The sequence below is a fragment of the Pseudopodoces humilis genome, chromosome 6, assembly GCF_049639895.1.
Source record: "Pseudopodoces humilis isolate 2021_Gansu_Grassland_sample_001 chromosome 6, ASM4963989v1, whole genome shotgun sequence".
Taxonomy (NCBI): Eukaryota; Metazoa; Chordata; class Aves; order Passeriformes; family Paridae; genus Pseudopodoces; species Pseudopodoces humilis.
Window position 1 is genome coordinate 32,433,841 of NC_142205.1, and position 21,930 is coordinate 32,455,770.

Here is a 21,930-nt window from a genome sequence, read left to right on the forward strand (position 1 = left end):
AGGGGAGAGAAGAAGCAGAATTTTGGGGTTTTAGTTTTTGGGGCAGCAAAATTGCTATTTTTTTCATATAAAACTGCTAATCTAAGTTCAGATTAAAATGCATATGCATTGTGATTCAAGTTACTGTAAGTGTTTCATGTTAGACCTTGGATACTGTGAATATATAATGTGCTTAAAAACTTGGAAGTTTTTTGAACCAATGTCCAGATGTTTTTGGGAAAGTACTTTTTCTTTTGTAAACTTATTTTTCCCCCCAGGACTTCTCTGGTTGTGTAACAAAATGCAGTACTGGAGAAAAAGATAGGATTTTAAAGTTTTCCTGATCAGGTTTTGATCTGATAGAGGCACACATACAAGATATCAGATACAAGATATCAGAGTGATGGTCAGTGGACTCAGGCCATTAAGTGGACTCTAATTTCCAGGGCAGCTTTATGGAAAGGGAAGAAGCATATACAAGTCTTGAGACACTGTGTGCTTAGTTTGAGGTTAACGTTTTAGAGAAAATCTTGAAGAAGTTTTGATCCTTACTTTGTACATGTCCAGAGCTCTCTACACTTCTCAGGTTTTTTTTTGTTTTGTTTTAATCGTTTGGGAGATAGTGCTTTGACATCAAAACAAAGAGCACTTAATAGAAGAAACAAAGAAAACCTCTCAATATATAATATTATAATAATATAATATAATAAACTGTTTCTGCTGCTGAAGCTCAAGTTCGAGATTAATAGAACCATTTGGAGTGGAAGGATTTCTAGAGGGTATTTAGCACCATTGACTTACAGGATAGATCCAGTTGCTCAGGCCTTGTCCAGGTGAGTATCTACAAAAACAGATTCTGCAGCCTTTTTGGTCAGCCATTCTAATTCTTGGTGCTCACTGACTCTCCTCCTCTGTGATACAGGCACTACAACAGGATCCACTCAGTGGATGCAGGGATCCAGGTGGACCCTGTTCTTTCAAGCTGCCTTCCATCCACTGGGCACTCAGCCAGCTGGGACTTGTTCAGTTCCTGGTGCAGGACTTCATCAAGTTTCTGTCAGCTCATTCCTCCAGCCACTACTCCAGCTGGATTTTGAACCATTGGCCCTTTGAGCCTGGTGGTTCACCCAGGTGAAACTGCACAGGTCCTTCTGTGGCTGCCAGCACCACTCCCACGGTACCCACCCCCCAGCCTGCCAGGGAAGGGGAGCTGACTGTAGGCTCAGGCCTCAGTAGGGATTGCTTGAAAAACATGGTACAGCAACCTGAAAGGAGACTCTGGGGAACCCTTCGGTAGTTACCTTGGTACCACTTAGTAGAAGAAGCAGTCACATTCAATAAAATGCTGAGGTCCCATCCAGTTCAATATAATGCTGTCTTCACAGTTAAATCTAAATCCTGCAAACATCAAGATTTTCCTTCCAAAACATTAGATCATTCCCTTGTTGGAAAACCCAAGGAACAGGCAGTCTTATTTACATGAATTTCATTTAAGAAAGGGTGGTTTCACAGGCTGGCATACTGAGTAAAAGCATAATCTGCATCTTTGAAGCTTTGATCACTGCATTTTATTGCTTTGTATATTGGAAATATTTTCACAAAGATTACAAAGTGTGCTGTGACCAGTACAGTTGTTCTGATTTCTCAAATAGCCTGTGATAACACTGGCAATAGCTCAGCCTGAAAGCTCTATGTACATAACTGCAGAAGCTGCAGTAGTTTATCAGCAAACAGAATGAATCTTGCAGGGATTTTAAGCTGTTGCCAACAAGCAAAATGAATGAAAATTCTTGCTTGCCACCCTTGGCTTTTCTCTCTGAAGCTGGGCCATAGGAACCTTTATGAGTGAGGTGGGACAAGCACAGAGGCTTCACCTGATGCCCTGAAGCAGCAATTGCCGGGGGCTGGGGCTAATTCTCACCTGGTGCCTGGGATAAGTTTATGAGCTGCAGCTGGGGCTGTGGGGAGCAGGTGGGCTTTAGGGAGCCAGGAAACGGCTGTGGAGCAGCATGAGACTCATAAAGGAGCAGGCAGCAGTGCTTTAGTAATCCAGCAGGGTTTGTTTGGGTTGCTGCTGCTCTGGGAGCACTTAAGAATGAAGTACAGAAGTGACCACGGCTGAAAGGCCATTTTTTTGCAGCTGTTTCTTCTCAGTTGCAGGTAAGAAAAGGATTTATAAAATAGAGGGCTGAAAGTGTAAAGTACCAACTCTCTCTCTTCAGTGGTGATGGCTCAAGGGGTTTACACCACTCTATCTTCTTTTAGCAGAGTTATCTCCCTTCCTTTTAAAATCCAGGTTTATCTAATGTAAAACTCTGATTTGAGAAGAGAGGGATAAAACTTATTTCAAGTGCTTAGTCTGCATCTACTTTGTGGTCTTAGCCTTCAAAACTACTGAAAGGCACAGTGCAAAAGCATTGAACGGAGCTGACTAAGAAACCCTACATGAAACTTTTAAATCCACATTCCCTTCCTTTTACACTTAATGCACCTGTTTACTTTCTTTGGTTAGAAGGAAATGCTTGGGGCGGGGTGGGGGAAAGAAAGAGGGAAAAAAATGAAAAAATTAATGAACTGTCTCATTCAAAAAAAAACACTGCCTTCCTGGCATTTACAGCTCAGTTAAGCAGTAGTGGAAGCTTTAATGAAGCATGTGGTTAATCAAGCTATGGAAGAGTGCAGCATTCAATTTTTTTATTTTTTTGTTTTTTCTGGAGTAAGAGCTTAATTGCAGCAGCTTGCTTCCTAACATTGCTCATCTTCAGGAGCAGTGGATTTATGTCGTCTGAATGCTTCAAAGACACTGATGCGGCTGAGCTTTGAACCCCTTCCCTGCTGAGGAAATATCCCAGGAGGAAGGTGCCTTGGGCAGCTCCATGCCTGGAAGGCACCACCAGATAATTGTGGCAGGAGAGCTGCTGCATGTCACTCCGAGTAACAAATGAGAAGAGCACCATCCTTCTCTGAACTGTGCAGCAGAAAGGCAAAGCTTAAAACTGAGATATATGTGACAGGGTACATGGATTACCGTCATTTGTTTTGTGCATACACCTGTTTGGGTTTTTTTCTTTTTAGGAGGAATTAAGGAGTAGGGATTGGAATGGCAAACTGCTACTTCCGTCTTGTATGCTTTAAGATTTGTGCTGGAAAATCTTGCCTCTGTGAGGGCACTCCCCCCGCTAAATATGAGGCAAAAGAAAGAGGAAAAAAAAGCTCCATATGCTGGATTTTTAGTTGTTGACATTATTTACTGTGCTTTTAAAAAACCCTGCCCTGAAGAGAATGAGCATTATGTGCTCCAGCAGCAAAATATGCATAATAAAGAAGCAATTGCCTACGGTTTCCTGGGATTTCTTACTCAGTTCTGTACCTCCCTACTCCTTCATTGTTTCAAGCTAATGTGTACTTCAGTTCTGCCATGCAAATATTCAGGAAGGCTCCCTGCACCAAAGGAGAGGAAACGAAATACATTCAGATCACTGTTTCAGAGGCATAAAGTTGTGTCTTGGATTGCCAGAGACCCGGGTACATTCTTTAGCTGGCACTGTAACTCTGCTGTTGCTGCTTGTTGACTCGTGCAGAAGTCTTTTATGTGGCATATCTTCTTGTGAGAGGGTTTTCTTTCCTCCACTGTTCAATCAACTCTGACTGCTAATCAGAATGTTGCTGGGTAAACAGGACTGATTAAAAATAAAATTTTAATTTTGTGTTGTAAACAATATGGCACTTTAATATTTTTCCTGTTATTAAAGATAGTACTAATAATGCATCTAGTGTTTTGTGGTAAGGTTTTCATATTTATTTCTTGAAACACTTGACAAGTTTTGCTTAAGAGCTTCACATTCAGATGCCAGGATTTGTTTTCTGTGTATTCTCCTTCTTCCAGGGTGACTGTATGTAATTATATTGGATATGGGGTTTTTGGTGGGTTTTTTTCAGTGGTTTTTTTTTTGTTTATTTTTTAATCTTATGGAGAATAAATGTTTCTTTGACAACTGGAGACATCACGCTGTAACAAACAGCCCTATCATGCATGCCTTAGTCTATGTGAATCTACTTGTAACTGCAACATTGCTTATCTAACTTCCAGAGGAGAAAAACTAGGAGCTAATTAGGTGTGGAAACACTTTTGGTCGGTTCTTGGAGACTTGCCCTGAGGGGAAGGACAGGGAGACTAGGAAGTTCTAGACAGCAAAATAAATTTGTGATGGGATGTTGAAGTCTGGGGATGAAAGGAAGAGAGAAAAGGAAGTGTGTGGTTGCACAAGAGGTCTGTCACCTGTCGGGCTCTGCAAGGCCAAAGGAAGCTCGTCTGAAAACACAGTAGGGGGAAAGAACCTCCCTGTGATTTGGTGAAAAATAAGTGGAGTAACAAGGAGGGTGGAGAGTCTATCAGACAACCATGTTTGAAACTGAAGGAGTGTTCAAAGTGGCTAGGGAATATATATGCCAAAAATCCTTGTTTCTCTTGTGCTAACAGGAGTAATTTTCTTCTCAATTGGACGGGCTTCGTAAGTGCTTCTGGTGTGCCTGGTCACCAAGAGGTCACTGCAGAGCACATGTGTGGTTGGTTTGTGGGAGTTGACTGAAATTCCTGTCTAGGCTGGATACAGTTGGACTACAGTGTCTCTTCCAGGGAGTTCCACATTGACTTCAGGGACTGCAAGGGAGGGTGACTGTATCCCACTGTGAGCCACATCTCTACCCTGCAAATAAAAGTGACCAGTAGATTTCACAGTGCAGTGGTCCCTGGTGACTTCCAGGTATATGCTTTGACTACTGCCTCCTCCTCCCTTCCCTGCTCTTACACCCTCTCATTGTCTCTTCCTGCAGACCCTGTCATCTCTTCCAGAGCCTTTTTTCCCTTCAGGGATTTCTACAGAGATGTGAGGAAGAGGGAACTGTGGCACAAGTGGCATCACCATGGGTCAACATGGGTTGTTCTTCACCTGGCAGGGCTGTAGTTCTCTGCTCCTTCCTTTGCCCTTTCCTGAAATATGGGGTCTTGCAGCATTACAGCTGACTCCACAGGGTCATGTACAGAGAAGAGTGGGAGCCATGTTAAACACTTCCATCTGAGGGACGCTTCTGCTTTCTAGGGCAACACCATGGTTCAGGTAGGATGGCTCTAGAAATAGGATGTCCCTACTGCTCTTCCCCTCGTTGTTCATGCTGGCTCATTTTCCTGTTGGAAATGCTCCTGTGGGGGCACAGATGAGCCAGGTCACTCCCCAGCAGGGTACATCTGCCTGAGTCTGGGACCTTGGGATCCTAGGACTGACAAGCCTAGAGAGAGGTCACTGATCATAGAATCATTTAAGCTGGAAAAGGTCTTTAAGACGATGAAGTCCAACCATCAGCCTAGAACTACCACCGCTATGTTCACCATTAAACCATGTCCTCAAGTGACATATCCACACGTTGTTTGAACACTTCTAGAGAGGGTGACTCCACCACTTCCATGGGCAGTATGTTCCAATGCTTTACATACTTTCTGTCGGTTTTTTCCCCCTAATATGTAGTTTTCCTGGCACAGCTTGAGGCCATTTCCTCTTGTCCTGTCACCTGTGACCTGGGAGAAGAGACAAAACACTACCTGGCTACAATCTCCTTTCAAAGTTGTAAAGTTGTAAAGAGCCAGAAGTTCTCCCCTGAGCCTCCTTTTCTCCACACTAAACACCCCAGATCCCTCAGCCACTTCTCATAAAACTTGAGCTCCTGACCCTTTACTAACTTCATTGTCCTCTGCACACACTCCAGCACCTCAATGTCTTTCTAGCAGTGAGCAGCCCAAAACTGAAGACAGAACTTGAGATGTGGCCTCACCAGTGCCAAGTACAGAGGGACAATCACTGCCCTGGTCCTGCTGGCCATGCCATTCTTGATACAAACCAGAATGCCCCTGGCTTTCTTGGCCCCCTGTGCACACTGCTGGCTCATGTTCAGCAAGATGTCATCCAGTATCTTCAGGTCCTTTTCCACCAGGAAAAGTGTCTGGCATGGTTCTTGCTGTGTGGCATAATAAAACAGTACTTTCATACATTTGGGTTGAACAAAAATCTCAATAGGTTGATCCCACTGTTCACTTCTGGCCAGTTCCTTTTCTGTTAATCATAGCTTAGAGTGTAAGAAAAGCTGCACCTACCCTTTGCTGTGAGCTAGGTAGCTTGTGTGAGTTTGCATATTCCCCTTGCAGCTAAGATGAATATAGTACTACATATTTCCTGTTCATGACAGAAAAAAATATGTGCTTAACTATCCTTTAAGTCAGCGGGGCTAAAGCTGATGATGTACTTACATCCCTTCCTGACCCAAGGTCTATAAAGAGATGGAGCCTGATGTCCCTGTTGGCATTCAAATATCTCCTTTCTGACAAAGTCTGAGAAAACAGAGCTTTACAGCTCAGTAATAAATATTCTGATTTGAGATTCTGCCCTCAAGTGGGGCTACACATTACCTGGATTGATTTTAAATGCACTTTTAGCTTAGACTGAAGTAACTAAGGTATTCCTTCACATATCCCCAGCAAGGTTGGGGATGGACTGGGGAAAAGAAAAGGAGAACTGTTTCAGGTGATAGTTTTCTCTAATGGGTAACTCCCCATAAAGTTGAAATACCTGTGTGGAATTGGAGCTTCACTTTTGTTTTATTTCAACCTCTTTTTAAGGTTAAGGCAAAACTACCGGTATCAGGCGTGCAGAGATGACTGACTTCACCTCAGGCAGAGGAGGAATATTGAGTAAGATGAATGATGTTTCTGAAAATTTGGCATTCAAGGGAGAGCAGGTCATGCATTCACACTCCCAAATGTGTTTTCTTTCAAAAGAAAAACCTCCAAAAGGGAGAGAGGGCAGATTCTGGTAACATCTGCAGAGACTTATTCTGTCTCTTCTTGGTTTTCTTTTCTTTTATTTTGTCTCACAGACAACTTCTGGTCCTGGTACTTAAAACTCTCTGGCAGTAATCCTTAGGAATTTCCTCACCCATGTCATTTTTACTGACTGCAGAAAAAGAGTCCTTTCCAGTGTGCATGCCTCTACACATGTAGCAGACACCTCTGGTCCCCACTCTCCTCTGCTGCCCAGGAATGCCTGCAGATTGGGCAGTAACATTCAGATGTGAGCAGTGAGCACTGCAAAAAGCATGTCAGCCTACATGGGTTGTCTGTTCTGATTTGAGAAAATCTGTTGAAGGATGCAGCAGGGGAGACAGGCTGTGGAGAGGAACTTAGGAGGCCAACATCTAAAAAGGGAAGCCTCTCAAAAGAGCCAGGAGTTGTGTTTAAGGAAGGCAGATTGATCTCCTTGATGTCAGGCAATGAGACTTGACAGATGAGCAAAGTTAAAAAAAAAAAAGTTTATCTCTAACCCAGAGATAATGTTAAGACCACTGGAAGTAGAGTGAACAGAAATTACATACTTGGAGCCTTGTCCCTATGAATTGCAGGGCATGCACACCTTGACTTTCATCTTCTGGGAGGAAACTACAAAATTGCAGGACAATGCCTGCCCTGGGGGCTGAGCAGCAGCCAACCTGTACTGCCCCAGCCTGATATTTGCTGTGAACCTTCTGTGGCAGAGGGCAGAAAGCTCTCCCTCTGCTAGTGCATCGTCTTCTCCTGGTCTTGCTGGGCAGGAGCCTGCAAGCTACAACAGGCTGGTTGTGGTTGCCCTCAGCATGCTGCCTGAGCCTGGGATAATCAAAACCAAAATTAGTGGGAACTCTGAGGGGTCACATATAGGTAAAACCTTACAAATGAAAGGCCTAGTAAAATCATTGTTCAGGCCTTGTTACTTTGGTTAAGTATAGCTAGCAGCAAGAGTGTAAATTCCCATGAAAAAACATCTTGAGAATGAAAAGTTTGTTAATGTAACAAACTATTCTTGGGAGAAAAACAAGTGCACCTGTAATAACAAGGGATCTGTTCCATGGGAATCAGTAGAAAATGTATGTAAACATTGTTAGAGAGAAAAGTTTTGATTGACATGTACACTCAGCATTGCCAACCAGTGAACTGAGTTCCTAACCAACTGGAATTAAACACAGTGCCTTCTGATAACCATGTAAATATATGCTGTGTGCAATAAAGATGGGGCTATGATGGAAGAAGAACAGATGTCATTGTCCATCTCTACTATGACAGTCAGTGACTTTTAGCTGCTGACAGAAGTTTGATTCTGTTTGCAAAGTGTAACTAAGGAGTGGCTTGAGAGATGCTGGGTGAGATGTTACTGGGGCTTGGACAAACACATTGAGACACTCCTGGTGCTCCTGGCTGCCATGCTCTGACCACCCTCAGACTTCGGCCTGTGCCTCTGTGATTAGTGTTCTCTTGTGGGACCCCTCTCTGCTTCCAACCCTGCCTTTGACTCTGGCCAGGTTTCTTGATCTCATTGTGGATGAGTTTCCTTCCCTGTGAAACGTCTCCTTTCCTTTGAGATATTGGAAAGAGGGATTATAGAAAACAGTGAAGGCTTTATAGTTATGGCTCTCTTCCTGCATCTGTATGGGTCACACACAGTACCACTATATCAAAATACTGCAAGGTCTTGCTTGTGGGTAACATCAGGGTTCCCTAGATAAATAAAGACTACAGTTCTTCCTGCCTACTCTGCCATTTGCTTCTGGACATTTCTTTTCTGAGCTAAATTGAAATCCCAGGGTCATAGTCTGATCAAGCTTAAATGAAAAATATTTTTCGTATTGTTACAAAATGAGAAAACTTGTTCATCCAAAGCCTGTAAGAGGCAGCTTTAAACAAAAGATAACGTAGTCTTCAAATGATTTTTTAAAAGACCCAGGTATCAAAATCCTCATCAGACAGTGAAGAAACTCAGTCTTCTGTAGTTGTTCAGGTACATTGTGTTAAATAGCTGAACCTACTGACGTAGCAAATACATTTTGAGACTTGCTGTTTCCTTTTGTAATTTCTGAGAGATTTTTATTGTAACAATAATTCTTTGTTACTAGTAATTTTACTGAAAGTAATACCTTACCAAGACTTCTAAATGGAGAAATCTAGCATTTAAAATTCTAAATAAGCAAGTTTTAAAATTTAGCTTAAAAAATGCAAATTAAAAACTTTTTTTTCCTCTGTCACCTTCTAAATTCCTGAGTTTTGTTCTCATTGAGTAGCAGATAGTATTTGAAAGACCGAACACGTTTAAATATGTGGGGATATTTTTGCCAAGAGGGCCAGGAAGGAAGAAGGACTGAGTGGGTTATTTGTGTGGGTGATGAGTTGATTAGATAAGTTTTTAGGGTTTTTTTATGGAGTTACTCAAAAGCATAGTAAAAGAATAAAGCAGTTGATTTTTTCTCTTCCTTATTCCATATCCTTTTGCTGTGTGCTTGCAACATCACATACAATTGGTATCCATGGAAATTATATCAGGAGCAGCTGATGAACTCTTGGGAAATAAATATCCCATTTTCATGCAAATATTCTAAATAGCAAAGAGGTGAGGAAGGAAAATGATTGAGAAATAGAATTACTTCTGTCTTAGAATATATTTCAGTATTTTCCTTGAGGCAGCAGTAGATTTATGAAATTGTGTTCTTACTGAACACAAACTTTCATAGACCAGTGTGTGAGTATGCAAGTTATAAGGGAGAAAGAAAAATATAAAAGAGTGTACATTGATTTTGTGTGGAAGTATTCTAGATACTTCTTGTGTCATTTAACTTTATTGTCAGAGTACAATCCAATAACTTTAGAAGAAGCAGGCACCTCCCATTTAAAAGCTAGTTTGTGAGAGAGATGAATTGCTTGCTAGGAACTGGATGTGGGTGATCAGTGTAGTCTGTGTCACAGGAAAGCTGGGTCTACATGCTCCCTCAATAATGCACTAAAATTTTACCTTTCTCTCTGCTTTTAAATGAGAACAGCACAGTATTCAAAAGACTGCTCCTTCTGTTGTAATTTTATTCTAAACTGAAGAATTTACCTGAACTGATGTGAACATTTGCTTTCTGTCCTACTGCCAGCACATTTTAATGCAGGCTCCTGAAGTGGGATAGTGTTCCAGGCTGTGTTTCTGCAGCCAAGGGTGTAGATTAATTTCTTAAATTTGTCTTCCTGAATCCTATTTCTGCTGAAAACTATGGATGGGAGCCTCAGTGAAGTAGATGTTACTATGACGATGTTATCAGAGAGATAGCAATAGTGGAAAACTTCCCATAAAGAAATACAGTTTCCTGACAAAGAATCCCCCTTATATTCCTAGAGTACCATGGTGGGTTGACCTGGCTGGACGCTGGGTGCCCACTAAAGCCATTCTGTCACCTCCCTTCCCAGCTGGACAGGGGAGAGAAAACAGAACAAAAGGCTCATGGGTTGAGATAAGAACAGGGACAGATTGCTCACCTGGAGCAGTCACCATCATGAGCAAAACAGACTCGACTTGGGAAAACCAGTAGGATAATGAGAAAGAAAAGCAAATCTTAAAACCAACTCTCTCCACCTCTTCCTTCTTTCCAGGCTTTACTTTGCTCCTGAATTCTCCACCTCCTCCCTGCCTGTGGTGCAGGGACATGGGGGCTGTGATCAGTTCATCACACCCTGTCTCTGTCGCTCCTTCCTCCTCAGGGGAAGGACTCCTCACACTCTTCCCTGCCCCAGCATGGGCTCCCTCCCACAGTAGACAGTCTCTGTGAACTTCTCCAATGTGAGTCCTTCCCACGGGCTGCAGTTCTTCACAACTGCTCCAGTGTGGACATGCTCCATGGGGTGCACTATTTCAGGAGCAGATGGCTCCAGTGGGGCCATGAGTCCTGGCAGAAAACCTGCTCCAGCATGGGCTCCTCTCTCCATGAGTTGGAGCCTGCTCCAACATGAGCTTCCCACAGGATTACAGCCTCCTTTGGCTATTCCCCTGCTCCAGCAGGAGTCATCTACAGGCTGCAGGTGGATACCTGCTACACCATGGATATCCATGGGCTTCTGGGACACATCTGCCTCACCATGGCCTTAACCATAGACTAAAGGACAATCTCAGTTTTGGTACCTGTAGCACCTCTTCTCTGTCCTTCTGCACTGACCTTGGTGTCTGCAGAGCTATTGCTTGCTCATATCTCCCTCTTCTCTCTGGCTTCAATTTGCCATTTTGGGTTTTTTCCCCCCTTCTTAGTTCTGTTATCCCAGAGGCACTGCTACCACTGTAGCAGTGGCTCAGCCTTGGGCAGTGGTAGGTCCGTCTTGGACTTGCCTGGCACTGGTTCCATTGGACATAGGGGAAGCTGGCAGCTTCTCACAGAAGCTCTGTGAGCTTCTGTAGCCACCCTCCAACTACCAAAGCCTTGTCACACAAACCCAATACAGACATATGTATAAAGCACCCTTCCTTAATATTTTTGTTTGTTTTAGTAATCAAGATCCTCAAATCCCTTTATCTGTCACTATAAGGAGAAAAACAACCACAGTTGTGTGAGCTAGCCCTCCTCTTATATCTCTCCTCTAAGGCATTTTAAACAAGAAGTTAATAAAAATGATGTCACATACATAATTTTTGCCTCTGAATTAAAAAGAAAATATAGAGCTAATTTCTTGCCTTATACATAACTATGTACTTACTTCTGTATTGTGTTCATTAGAACTTCTGAGTTATTATGATGGGAATCACCATGAGACTGTTGCTGAAAACAAAGGTAGGAAGGGATTGATACCAGGGTCTAGAGCTGATGGGGTCTTGATCCATTTGGTAGGCATAGCCTTCATTAGGGGAATTGTCTGGACCATCAAAGCAGACAGCAATCTAGTCAAATACACTTATGGTAGGTTTAGGTGGGCACTTTAATGGGGATCATCGTTTACCAACTAACACACACACTCCCCCCATGGTTTGATGAACACACATATAACAGAATATTCCTGGGATTATGATCCTGTAAGCTCAGGCAGTTACTATTTGGTTTCTATCCTGCATCAGCATAGATTGACTCCAGATTTCAGTTTGATGTGGTCTATTTAAGATGCAACTTAGTCACCTGAAGGTAAATACCAAAGATATTCACAGCCGATCCTTAGTAGGAAAAGGGGACAGGGAGGGAAAGAGGGTCATTAAGTCTCACTGACTTTCCCCCCTTTTTTCTTAGGTTGTGGGCAAATCAAGGTCAAACACTTCTAACCAAAATGCTACATGAGATTAATGTGTCTGAAGTGTGATAGTGAGGTTGTTTCTTTCATCAGCTGTGTCTGAAGAAAGTATTGCATTCAGCTGTGTTAGTCTTCCAGCATGAATGAGGAGTTAGTTGGACTGGTTGGGTCTTGCTCCAGGCAATTACACAGGTATTGCCCTCAAGGCTGCCTTGCTTCACTGCAAGCCTCCATAACCACTCTTCTCTACCTTTATAAAAGAGACAAGAAAATTACTTCAGCTGGGGAAAAAAACCCTAAAACATCTGAAACACTGAAAGTCTCTGTGAGGGAGAAATATAGGAAAAGGTTATTAAGTAGTGTAGGAGTTAGCCAACAGAATACAATAGATGAGTTTGCAATAGGATTCAGTAGATTAAAAAAAACAAGCGTGACTTTTGGACAATGTCATGGAGAAGAAAGAAGTTCACAGGACTGTTCTGCAAGATATCCTGCACACTGGCAGGTGCTGAGGTCCTGTCTAAGGTCATTTCTGTTTTAGGTAATACACAGAGGGCATAAAGATAGTTAGAAACCCAAGGATGAGGGGAGATCTCAAAATGGGTAACCCTTTTAAATAATGCCTGAATGGCACTAAGGTGCTTTCAAATATTTAAAGTTATAGTGTGGGCCTACTTGGCTCAGAAGCCTGTAACAAGGGACTGCTATGGGACTAAGGACTAAGTATGATAAAATAAAAAGAGGTGGAAAATTAAATATTTGGAGGAATTTTATTCTGAGAGTGTCGCTGCAAACCTGTAAGAGCAACACAACTTTGGGGACCAAACCATTTTTGCACAAAAACCTCTAGCTTGATTTGTATTCCAAACCAACAGATAGTTGAAGGTTTGAGGGTTTTTTTTATTTTTTTATTCCTTTTCCTGCTGCTGTTGAGTGGAGTGTTGTACATACCTATATGCTAGTATATATCAGACATGGGCTGATAAAACAGAAAACGTTGGCATGAGTGTTTGCTTAGGAGAGATTTTTTTCACACCATATTGACTTCTCCCTGCTATGGAACATGCTACCACGGTTTCCACTGCAATCCACATCTTCAAGAATCTGCAATTTGTTGCAATAAGACTTCCAGCATGAAATTTCCCCCCTGCTGTTTGATTCCAGTGCAGAGCAGTTGTACATTTAAAACACTTAGGTTAAATGCTTTATAAACTAGATTACCAGGATAACTGCTGATGTTTCCACCTGCAAGAATTTTCCCTGGAGAAGAGTTTGACAGTGTGGTGCTCTCATGGTAGGAAGGGACAACATCATGATATTGGGATGCCAAATGTCACTTGTGTGATAAAGGTCAAAAATATTGGGTATTTAATAAAACAGCTGAATTGCCCCAATTGCTTTGATAATATAGTGATTGCTGAGCCTGCCAAGTAAATAATTAATTTTGAGTATGTATTTAGCTCTTGTAGCTGGCAGCCACTTTTCTAACTGGTTGGCACTATTAGGCTAAGGCAGAAGCCTTTTAACTAGAGATTAACGAGCAGGTTAACTTTTAGCATGTAAATAATCTTCATTCCTTGAAAGGTTGTGTGTGTATTTAAGGAGCAAACTACCATAGCATGATGTTCTAGACTTTCCTCACTACACTTTTGCATACCAAAATCACCAGGACCTCTCTGTGACCAGTGTTTATAGCTGTAGCGAATCTCCCCATCGTTTTTATGAGTTGGTATGATGGCTTTCTATTGCTTCCAGAGAAAAGTCATACTCAGTTGTTGGGAAATACTCAGCATACCCCAACAAGGAAATTCTTCTTCTCTTAGAGGTAGAAGTGAAAACTGACATTCAGGTGATTTGTGGGTTCCTCCTCTAAAGCTTCAGCTGTGAAGAGAAAAGGTCCAGCATGGCCGACAGAAGCAAGGAAGGACATATATGCATGTGCTGTGTTTGGGGTTTAGTCCCTTACCTGTAAATTGAAATAGACCAATTCTACTCACTTGTGTTAAGAGCTGTTTTGGCCAGTTTTACCCTCCTTTTAATTTTCAGTGTTACAAACTGGTATTTATGTGTAAAGAATCCCTGACATCATTTTCACATATGGCACTGATTAAAAAAGACCCAAAAATAAAACAACCTCTGTTTCCCAAACTCTGGGAACTGATGTTCTCTTTTCTTTACTCCACCCCTCACATGCTTGCAGATTAACACTGCTAAATCAAAGAGAAAGGAAACCAAGGACTCAGTATTATCTACCTTGCCTTTGACTCTCTTCACACTCTGTCACAACCTTTACGTAATTTAAGATATCTAAGAGGTATTCATGGATATGCTGTCTGGTTCTCTGAATCCTACGGAGCCTTTTAAAAAATGTATGAATTTGTAATATAAAACAGGTAGTTGTGTGAGTCAGCTAAAGCCATGCTTACTTTATAATGGATAAGTGGCAGTGAATGCAGTATAGCTTGCAATATCCAAGGGGGATATGTACCCACCTGTGATTAACCTTCCTTGGCCATTAAATGTCACAGTTGGTGCATACACATGGAGCAGAAAGAATACATATTTGTCAGTAAAAAGGTGACTGAACGAAAGAAATCACGAAATGACATTTTTCAGTAGTTTTGTCATAACTGGAGCATGGAGGAAAATTGCTTTCTGTAAATCTTGGCCCAACAGAACAAAACACATTTCTTTCCAGTTGGGAAGCCATACTCATAGACATAATGAAAGCATTGTGAGCTCTGACTTTTGCAAACTCTGATAGAAACCAATCTGCAATCTTGACAGATATGATCTTTTGCAGGATGCACTGTTCATTTACAGCAGCTAGAGACCTCAATTAATTTATGAATGAGGACAGCAGGCTGTGAACTCCCCAGCTCAGTCTAGGTGGAGATGTCCCTGTCTGAATTTATGTTCTGGTAATTTAAAAAGATTTATACAAAGGTTTTCTTTCATTTTGAGAATAGATTAAAATTCTAATGGAAACCATTTGTATGCATTTGTTGAATTGAATAATATTTATTGCTGTATGAAAAGAGGAGTAAAATGAAAAAGAAATGCTGAAAAACCTTGCCATCAATAAAGTTAGTGAGGCAGGAATAAATAAGTACAGAGCCAGAAAGAGCCCAAAGCAGAAAGTAATACTTAGTAGAGCCTGTAAAAACCCCAGTGTTTTATAAAAACATAATGAAAGCAATTTGCACCTGTTTCTGAACAAATAGATAATAGGATGCTACCCTACCCAGTGTGCATGGTCTCAGTTCTTGAATTCATCTAGGCAGATACAGTGTGAAGGAAGTACAGCTTCATCATAGACATACTGATTGCAGCTCTTAAATGCCCTGTCGCTCTGGTAGGGTTGGGAATTTTTGAGAAGGATGTGATGGTCACACAACATATTCATTTATTCCAGGAAAAATGTTTTTTGAAAGCTCTTAAATAACTTCACAGCAGAAATCAAATTGCAGGAGAAGACGTTATTAAGACTTACGCTTCTGAAGCTCATTAAGTCATAGCCTTTGTTCCAATATGACCATACTGGCTGGGATAAAATTTTGGGATTTTTTTTTTAAGGAATGGTTTACAAGCACCACACAGGGGTCTGTGCCAACACAACATGACTGCATACAGGAGGAGGAATAAACTAGAAGTATGCCTGATCAAGAATAACTAATTTTACTTGGCATTTGTTTTCTTTCAGCTGTGATCAGTAGAGTCAACCTATGGGAGTTTTGCATGAAAAGGAGCATATAAATATCTGAGCTGTTTCTGAAAAGACTTCTTGGTGAAAGAAATCATTAGCTGAATCATTTCATTAGCTGAAATGGTAGAGAGATTGCAGGTTCTCCTAAAGCTAGTGACAGTGCACACAGATGCAAAAGTATTCTCTCTGAATGATTCAGAGCTGGGATCCTGTTTCCACATCTGAATGCAGAGGTTCTGGCAAACTGCTGGCATTGCATGATAACAGCAGTGTAGATAAGCTAAAGCAAATTTTGGCAAGGACTACAATAAGCTCAGCTAGCATGCTCTACAGCCATGTGCACCAGAATAAAGGAGGGGGTGTCAGAAGGGAAAGTAGTGCTGAGGAAGGGGCCAGTCCTTGGTGGGATGGGCTGTGTCAGCAAGAACACACTGAAAAACCAGTAAGATTTGGAAACATAAATTCTGTATGCTCTCAAGTTAGTTTATATAATGCATATATTATTCTGAAATACTCAAACATATCTGGGAAAAACAATATCAACGAATAAAATATTTTTTCTTTTGCCATTCCTCGTGCCAAATCCATGAATTTAATTCCATCGGTCTCAAGATAAAGTGACTTTTGATGATAAATATCTGGATATAAATGAGGAACTAATGCAGGATGTTATAGACATCCTAAAACAATGAGGGTTAGTTGTGAAAGTATCGATGTGTTTTAAAGGCTGGCCAAATTAAACTTAGAACCAATTTATGACATCTTTATTCACATTAAATAGTATTTTGTTTTATCTGTAATTCCGTTGATGATTTGTTAATTTCTAGTAAGAATTTCATCCATGAAAAACAGAGTTCAAAGAGCATAAAAGAATAGGAATCTTATTAAAATCAATAATATTTTCATTAATTTCTAAAATACATCAGCCAAAAAGATTAGGTGCTATCCTTTAAAGTGTATCCATAATTTGATAAACTTTAAAAGAAGGTAAAAATTTGGTTCATTTTTCCAAACATTTGAGCATGTAGGCCAGGTTTTTCAGAAGAGAAAAGTGGCTCAGCGAGGCTATTCTACAGCATTTCTTTTCTGGGCTATGAGGTGGCAAAAGCATGCATGAATTACTATCCCTTTATTGTATGACCACCAGAAATGTAAACCTTTTCCTCCTACCTTTTATCTTAACTTATGGTTCATTGAACTATCCAGGGTGTGTGGGGCTTGTATTTTTTTTTTTTTTTTGCATGGGGGGGTGGTAAATTAATACACTGCATTTTCCTTCCACGCACATTCTTCACTGCCTTTAGGGATTTCATTTGACAAAGGCTAATGGAAATGCAAATTTTGTACCTGTCATAGAGTACTTTTTATTCTACTGTTTGTCATAGCAACACATTCCTCAAAAGCATGGCTATTTTGACTTCCCAGAAGCCAGGGAAATGGAGTCTGCACCTACCAGGACTCTGCTTGTCCTAGCAGACAGTAAAGAACATTTTTATGTAAATTTGAATGACAAATATTAGCCTCTTCAGTTCTCTGCTATAAATAAAAACCTATATAGATTCAAAGTCTTATTAATCTTTGATTTATTGTAGCCAGTCACCAGTTTAGTAGTTTTGTTACACTTTCATAGACAGCAACTTTCATATACTAGTGATACATTAGCGATTCTGGTTTTGATAATACTCCATCTAATCTAACCTTAACTTCTGAGGGTTGGTTGTAGAAAACTACATGCAGAACAGTGGAGAGATCCTTGGGCTACATGATTTAGCAGATAAGAAAATGTCCTTTGTCTTTACTGTTCCACTCTAAATAGATCAGACAGCCTTTCCAAGTTTTAGTAATATAATTATGCAACATAATTTTAAGTGTACAAATAGAGAAACAAGTCTCTGTTGTCACATTAGTGTAAGAACTGAAAAAAAAAGCTTTCTATCCTCAGCAAGAGAAAACATTTTCATTCACTTTTTGAGAATTTGCACTTTTATTAGTATCTAAATCTCAGTGGCCACAAAGGGTTGTGTTTAAGGTGAACAGTAAATGAAATCCTCATGCTTTTCAAGCAGTCTGTCAAATTCTCAGTGACTTGGGAGATCCAGGAATTTGTGTGCCATATGTAAGTCCAGATGAACAATACCAACAGTATATTTTTACATAGCTAACATTCATGTTTGACAGCCTTCCCTAGTGTACTTTCTAGCCTAAGCAATATGTTCTCTAACTCTTCTCCCCCCGAAACCAATTCCTTTGAGTAATCACACTTCTTTTTTCAGTCTTGACCTCTATTTTCTCTTTTAATTTTGTCTGGTTCTTTTATTTCCTGGAGGGCTCTACTTATTCCTGTGAAATTGTAGTATTTTGTCACCTCCACCGTCCTTGAGTCTTTCTTCTCTTCCTGATCCACTCATTCTTCACTAGTGCCCTTTACAAAGCATCTCTCACCATTTGTGCTTTGTGTCAAAGAGGAAGGAAGACCCTTTCCATTTCTGCCCAGTTTGACCCTTGGATGTAAGCAGAACTGTGTAAACTCATGGCTAGAACTAATGCCTCACCCCAGTAACTTCTGCAGTTCACACTTTTGTGTTAAACAAGGTCCTGTAGCGTCATTTAAAAAATGAAATAATTCAAAACTGAAACAGGCAGGTACTTCTTGTAGGCATTGTCTAGGTTCTAATTCCAAACTCTATTTCAGTGATTGAAGAATAAAGTAAAGGAGCTAAATGCCTGACAGGTATGGATGGATTCTCTTGCTTGCACGGGTGTTGTGATACAACAGACAGCAAAAGAAAACTAAAGTTCTCACATGATAATGATCTTCGCACACAAATTCTCCCCTCTGCACAGACTGGAGAACAGCAGCAGCAGCCAGGGCTGCTCACTGTGAGGGCAGAGTGGTTCCAAGATGCTACTTTCTGTGGAGACCATTCCACTGAAATGGATGATGCTCTCCAAGGCTGGAGTTGCAACGAAGTATTTACTTAGCTGTAGAGATCATAATGTTCCATGGTTTATTTGAATTATTAAAATGAAATACTGCACAAAAATCATTATTTCAGAGCTTCAAAACACTTACTGACAATGTAGTCTTGGCAAAGTAAGTATGAGTCTTTTTAATGTATAGTTGTTGCAACAGAGAAAAAGGAAACCAGTGTTTTGTACTAAGCTGTGCTTTCCAGCGAGATAGAAGGCATCGACTCTGATATTGATTCCATGCAGATTTTTGTTGCTTTATGTTTTAAAAATACCTCCTCCCCCTCCTCTCTTGGCAGGTCAGATGTCACTTCACTTTCCTTTTCTTGAAATAACACTGGAAGCAGATTGTTGACAGCTTTGGGCTTCTGCACACTCAGCATTACAAGAGAACAGTATAGACAGGAACAGAAGTCAAATGGCCTCCCAGGAACTCCAGCCCATTAAAACAATTGCTAAAGGCACAAGAGTACAATAAACATCTGTAGTTTGTCTCCCCCAGCACACCACATGCCTTTCAGTTTGCCTCTGCATGGAAAAGGGCTTGAGTGGTCTGATTGGAGCCAGATGTGAACTTGCAGAGTTCAAGGCTTTCCAGGGCCTGGATTTTGGTTCCAGGCTGAGGCTAGGAGTCCTTGTAAAGTTAGGTTCCAGATCAATGCCTCCTCAGATTTGACAGCCTTTAACAGTACTTTCTATTATTGGTGCTCTTCTGCTCTTTGCAAGCATTCTGATCTACTTGACAAACCTCATTTGAACTAAGTAACTTCATTGCAATGAAGAAAGTAAGCACCTTCCTAAGGTTCCCAGGGCAGGCTGCCTACCTTGAGTCAGTCACTGGTTTTAGCTCAATTGGTATAAAAATATACACCTTGCCACATAATCATCAAGTTGCCGTTACAGAACATAGGAAGAGGAAAGGAATGCTACCACCAAGGATTACATATAACAGAATACATAAGGCAAAGATATCAAGGAGAATCAAGCACTGTCCTGGAGATGTTGCAAGAGAGCATGGATGGAAGCTGGATGACTGTCCTGGATGAAGAGTGTCACACACTGGTGACTTAAATAGGGAAGATCAGTGTCTGCCTGTTCTGAAATTGCACACAGTGCTGCAGTTCTGCCATGCAGAAACAGTGTATCTTTCTCACTGGATGATATTTCTCATAGAGATGTTATTTGCAGGCACTGGAAATGCTATTTACAGGTAGTGGAAATGCAGAACCAGGCAGAGTATGTGTGGAGGCAGCAAAGCAAATGAATGTAATCTTTCACTCTGCAAAGTTTTTGGTATAGGAATTGTTTGTTCAGTCATAGAGCTGATTCCCAAAAAACTGTCATGTAAAGAAGACTAGAAATAAAGAAAGAGAGTTTAGGGCTTCTATAAGATGCCCAGTGCAGAAATGAGATGAGTCAGGTTCTTAACTTTGCAATGAGGGGTGAGGGGGTCTTGTCAGCACTGCTGGGACAAGTTTAAGGGGATGTAAGCAGGGAGGGTAATCACAGCACTCTGGCAGGTGGGAAGGCATTGCAATAGAAAGGATGATCTGCACAGAGTGAGTTACTGCCAGATGGCTCCCAGCTGGGGGACTTAAGGAGACTGTGATCTGGTTTAATCAAATACCTGGCACCTTCCCCCTCTGCAGTGTCCAGAAAGACAGTCCTTGCTGCCAGTGGCAGAAAGAATCAGGACTGATGAGACTGCCTTTTACAAACATAGTCTGGGCAGTGCATGTAATTTTTTTTGTTGGCTTCCTCTCAGTGGCATTACCTTGAATATGAGGAAATTAAGGAGAAAAATTGCTATGAGCTTTGTAGGCCCTTTATCGCTTTAATCTCCTCTCCTCTCCTCTCTGCCTTCTATTTTCCTGTCTCTTGTCATCCATCTTTGCAGAGACAGTGACCAAGTTAAGCTAAACAGACTTTTAGATTTGTTTGCAATTGATTTCATTTCTGCTTTCAGAAACTGTTTGAAATTTTCTAAGTGTGTTATTTTCACTAGGACTGAATTTTCAATGCAAATTCTGAAATTGTTAGAACAAGAATTCAACACATCTACTGGACTTATACCCACTATACATCTACTGGAAAAATATCTGTCATGTCTGTGGGATGGAAAACTAGACTACATGATTTCTGTGATTCCCTTTATCAGGACACAAAGGAAAGGCAAGAAAGACTGCATTCTGGAGCGCTTGCCCTTATAGAAACTTGAAATGGTGGTTGTTAAGCTTTGGTGTTGCAAGAGGCTCTAAAGTAACTGGCTGAGCCTTCTGGATAGTTAGTGCAGAGCCTGCAAGGGCTGTTTGTGTTAAGTTGTATTGATTGTCTTGTGTATAATTTAATAATGTTGAAGTCTGCTTTCTTTCCTTGCAGCTATAGACTGCATCTGTCCTTGTTGGAGTGTTCCCATGGCAATCGTGGGTTGGAATTGTATTAGTTTGATTTATTCAATAAATAAGTAGAAAAATAAAACAAGATAATTACCCAACAATGAATAGCTACCATATGAACACAGTAAAAACTACACCAAAGGCCACTGGCAACAGGCAACATTTCTAGTTTAAATGCAGTGCAGAGATTCCCAAGATAATTTTTTTGGCCTTCATTGGCCCTTTCTCCATTAGGTGTCAGGCTCTGTTGCTTACCCAAGTTTCACTGTGTACCAAATGTCTCTCCTGGCCTCTCATGTCCATTACATTGTTATTCTTGCCTAGGCAGTGGCAGCAGCTTTTATGTGCTCTTACAACTTAGTCTGTAGAGTAGACACATTTGCAGGGAAGAAAGCTCCCTCTTTCCTCCCCAGAGAAGTGGTACAAAATTCTGTGCTAATAAAACAAACATCTGTGCTTCAGCTGAGATTTGCTCTCCTAACAGTCCATTACATGGACATGCAGGCAGGCTGCTAACAGGCCCCCAAATCACTCAGGAAGTCAGCACTGCTGTGGGATGTGAGGATCTGGCTGGACTCTTGATAACCTTGGGGCAGATAGAGACATGAAACAAGGTAACCTTTGCACAGGGTATTGCACTGAAGTTTCTGCTGTGGAAGAACAAGGTAGGCAGGTTACTTAAGAGACCAGGAAGACTTTGGTGGCAGCTCATAAGGAAATCACATCTGATACTTAAAATACAGAAACATAGGTCACTTCTTTTACAATGTGGTTTGAGTCAACTT

The 21,930-nt window shown here is 41.1% G+C and overlaps 1 long non-coding RNA gene across 1 annotated transcript; it reads left to right on the forward strand.

Annotated features, from left to right (window-relative positions):
- Positions 1–2,004: 2,004 nt before the first annotated feature.
- On the forward strand, positions 2,005–3,748 carry LOC148184142 (uncharacterized). Its single transcript, XR_015772723.1, has 2 exons — positions 2,005–2,139; positions 2,745–3,748. It is a non-coding gene; the product is annotated as an uncharacterized LOC148184142 (long non-coding RNA).
- Positions 3,749–21,930: the final 18,182 nt, after the last annotated feature.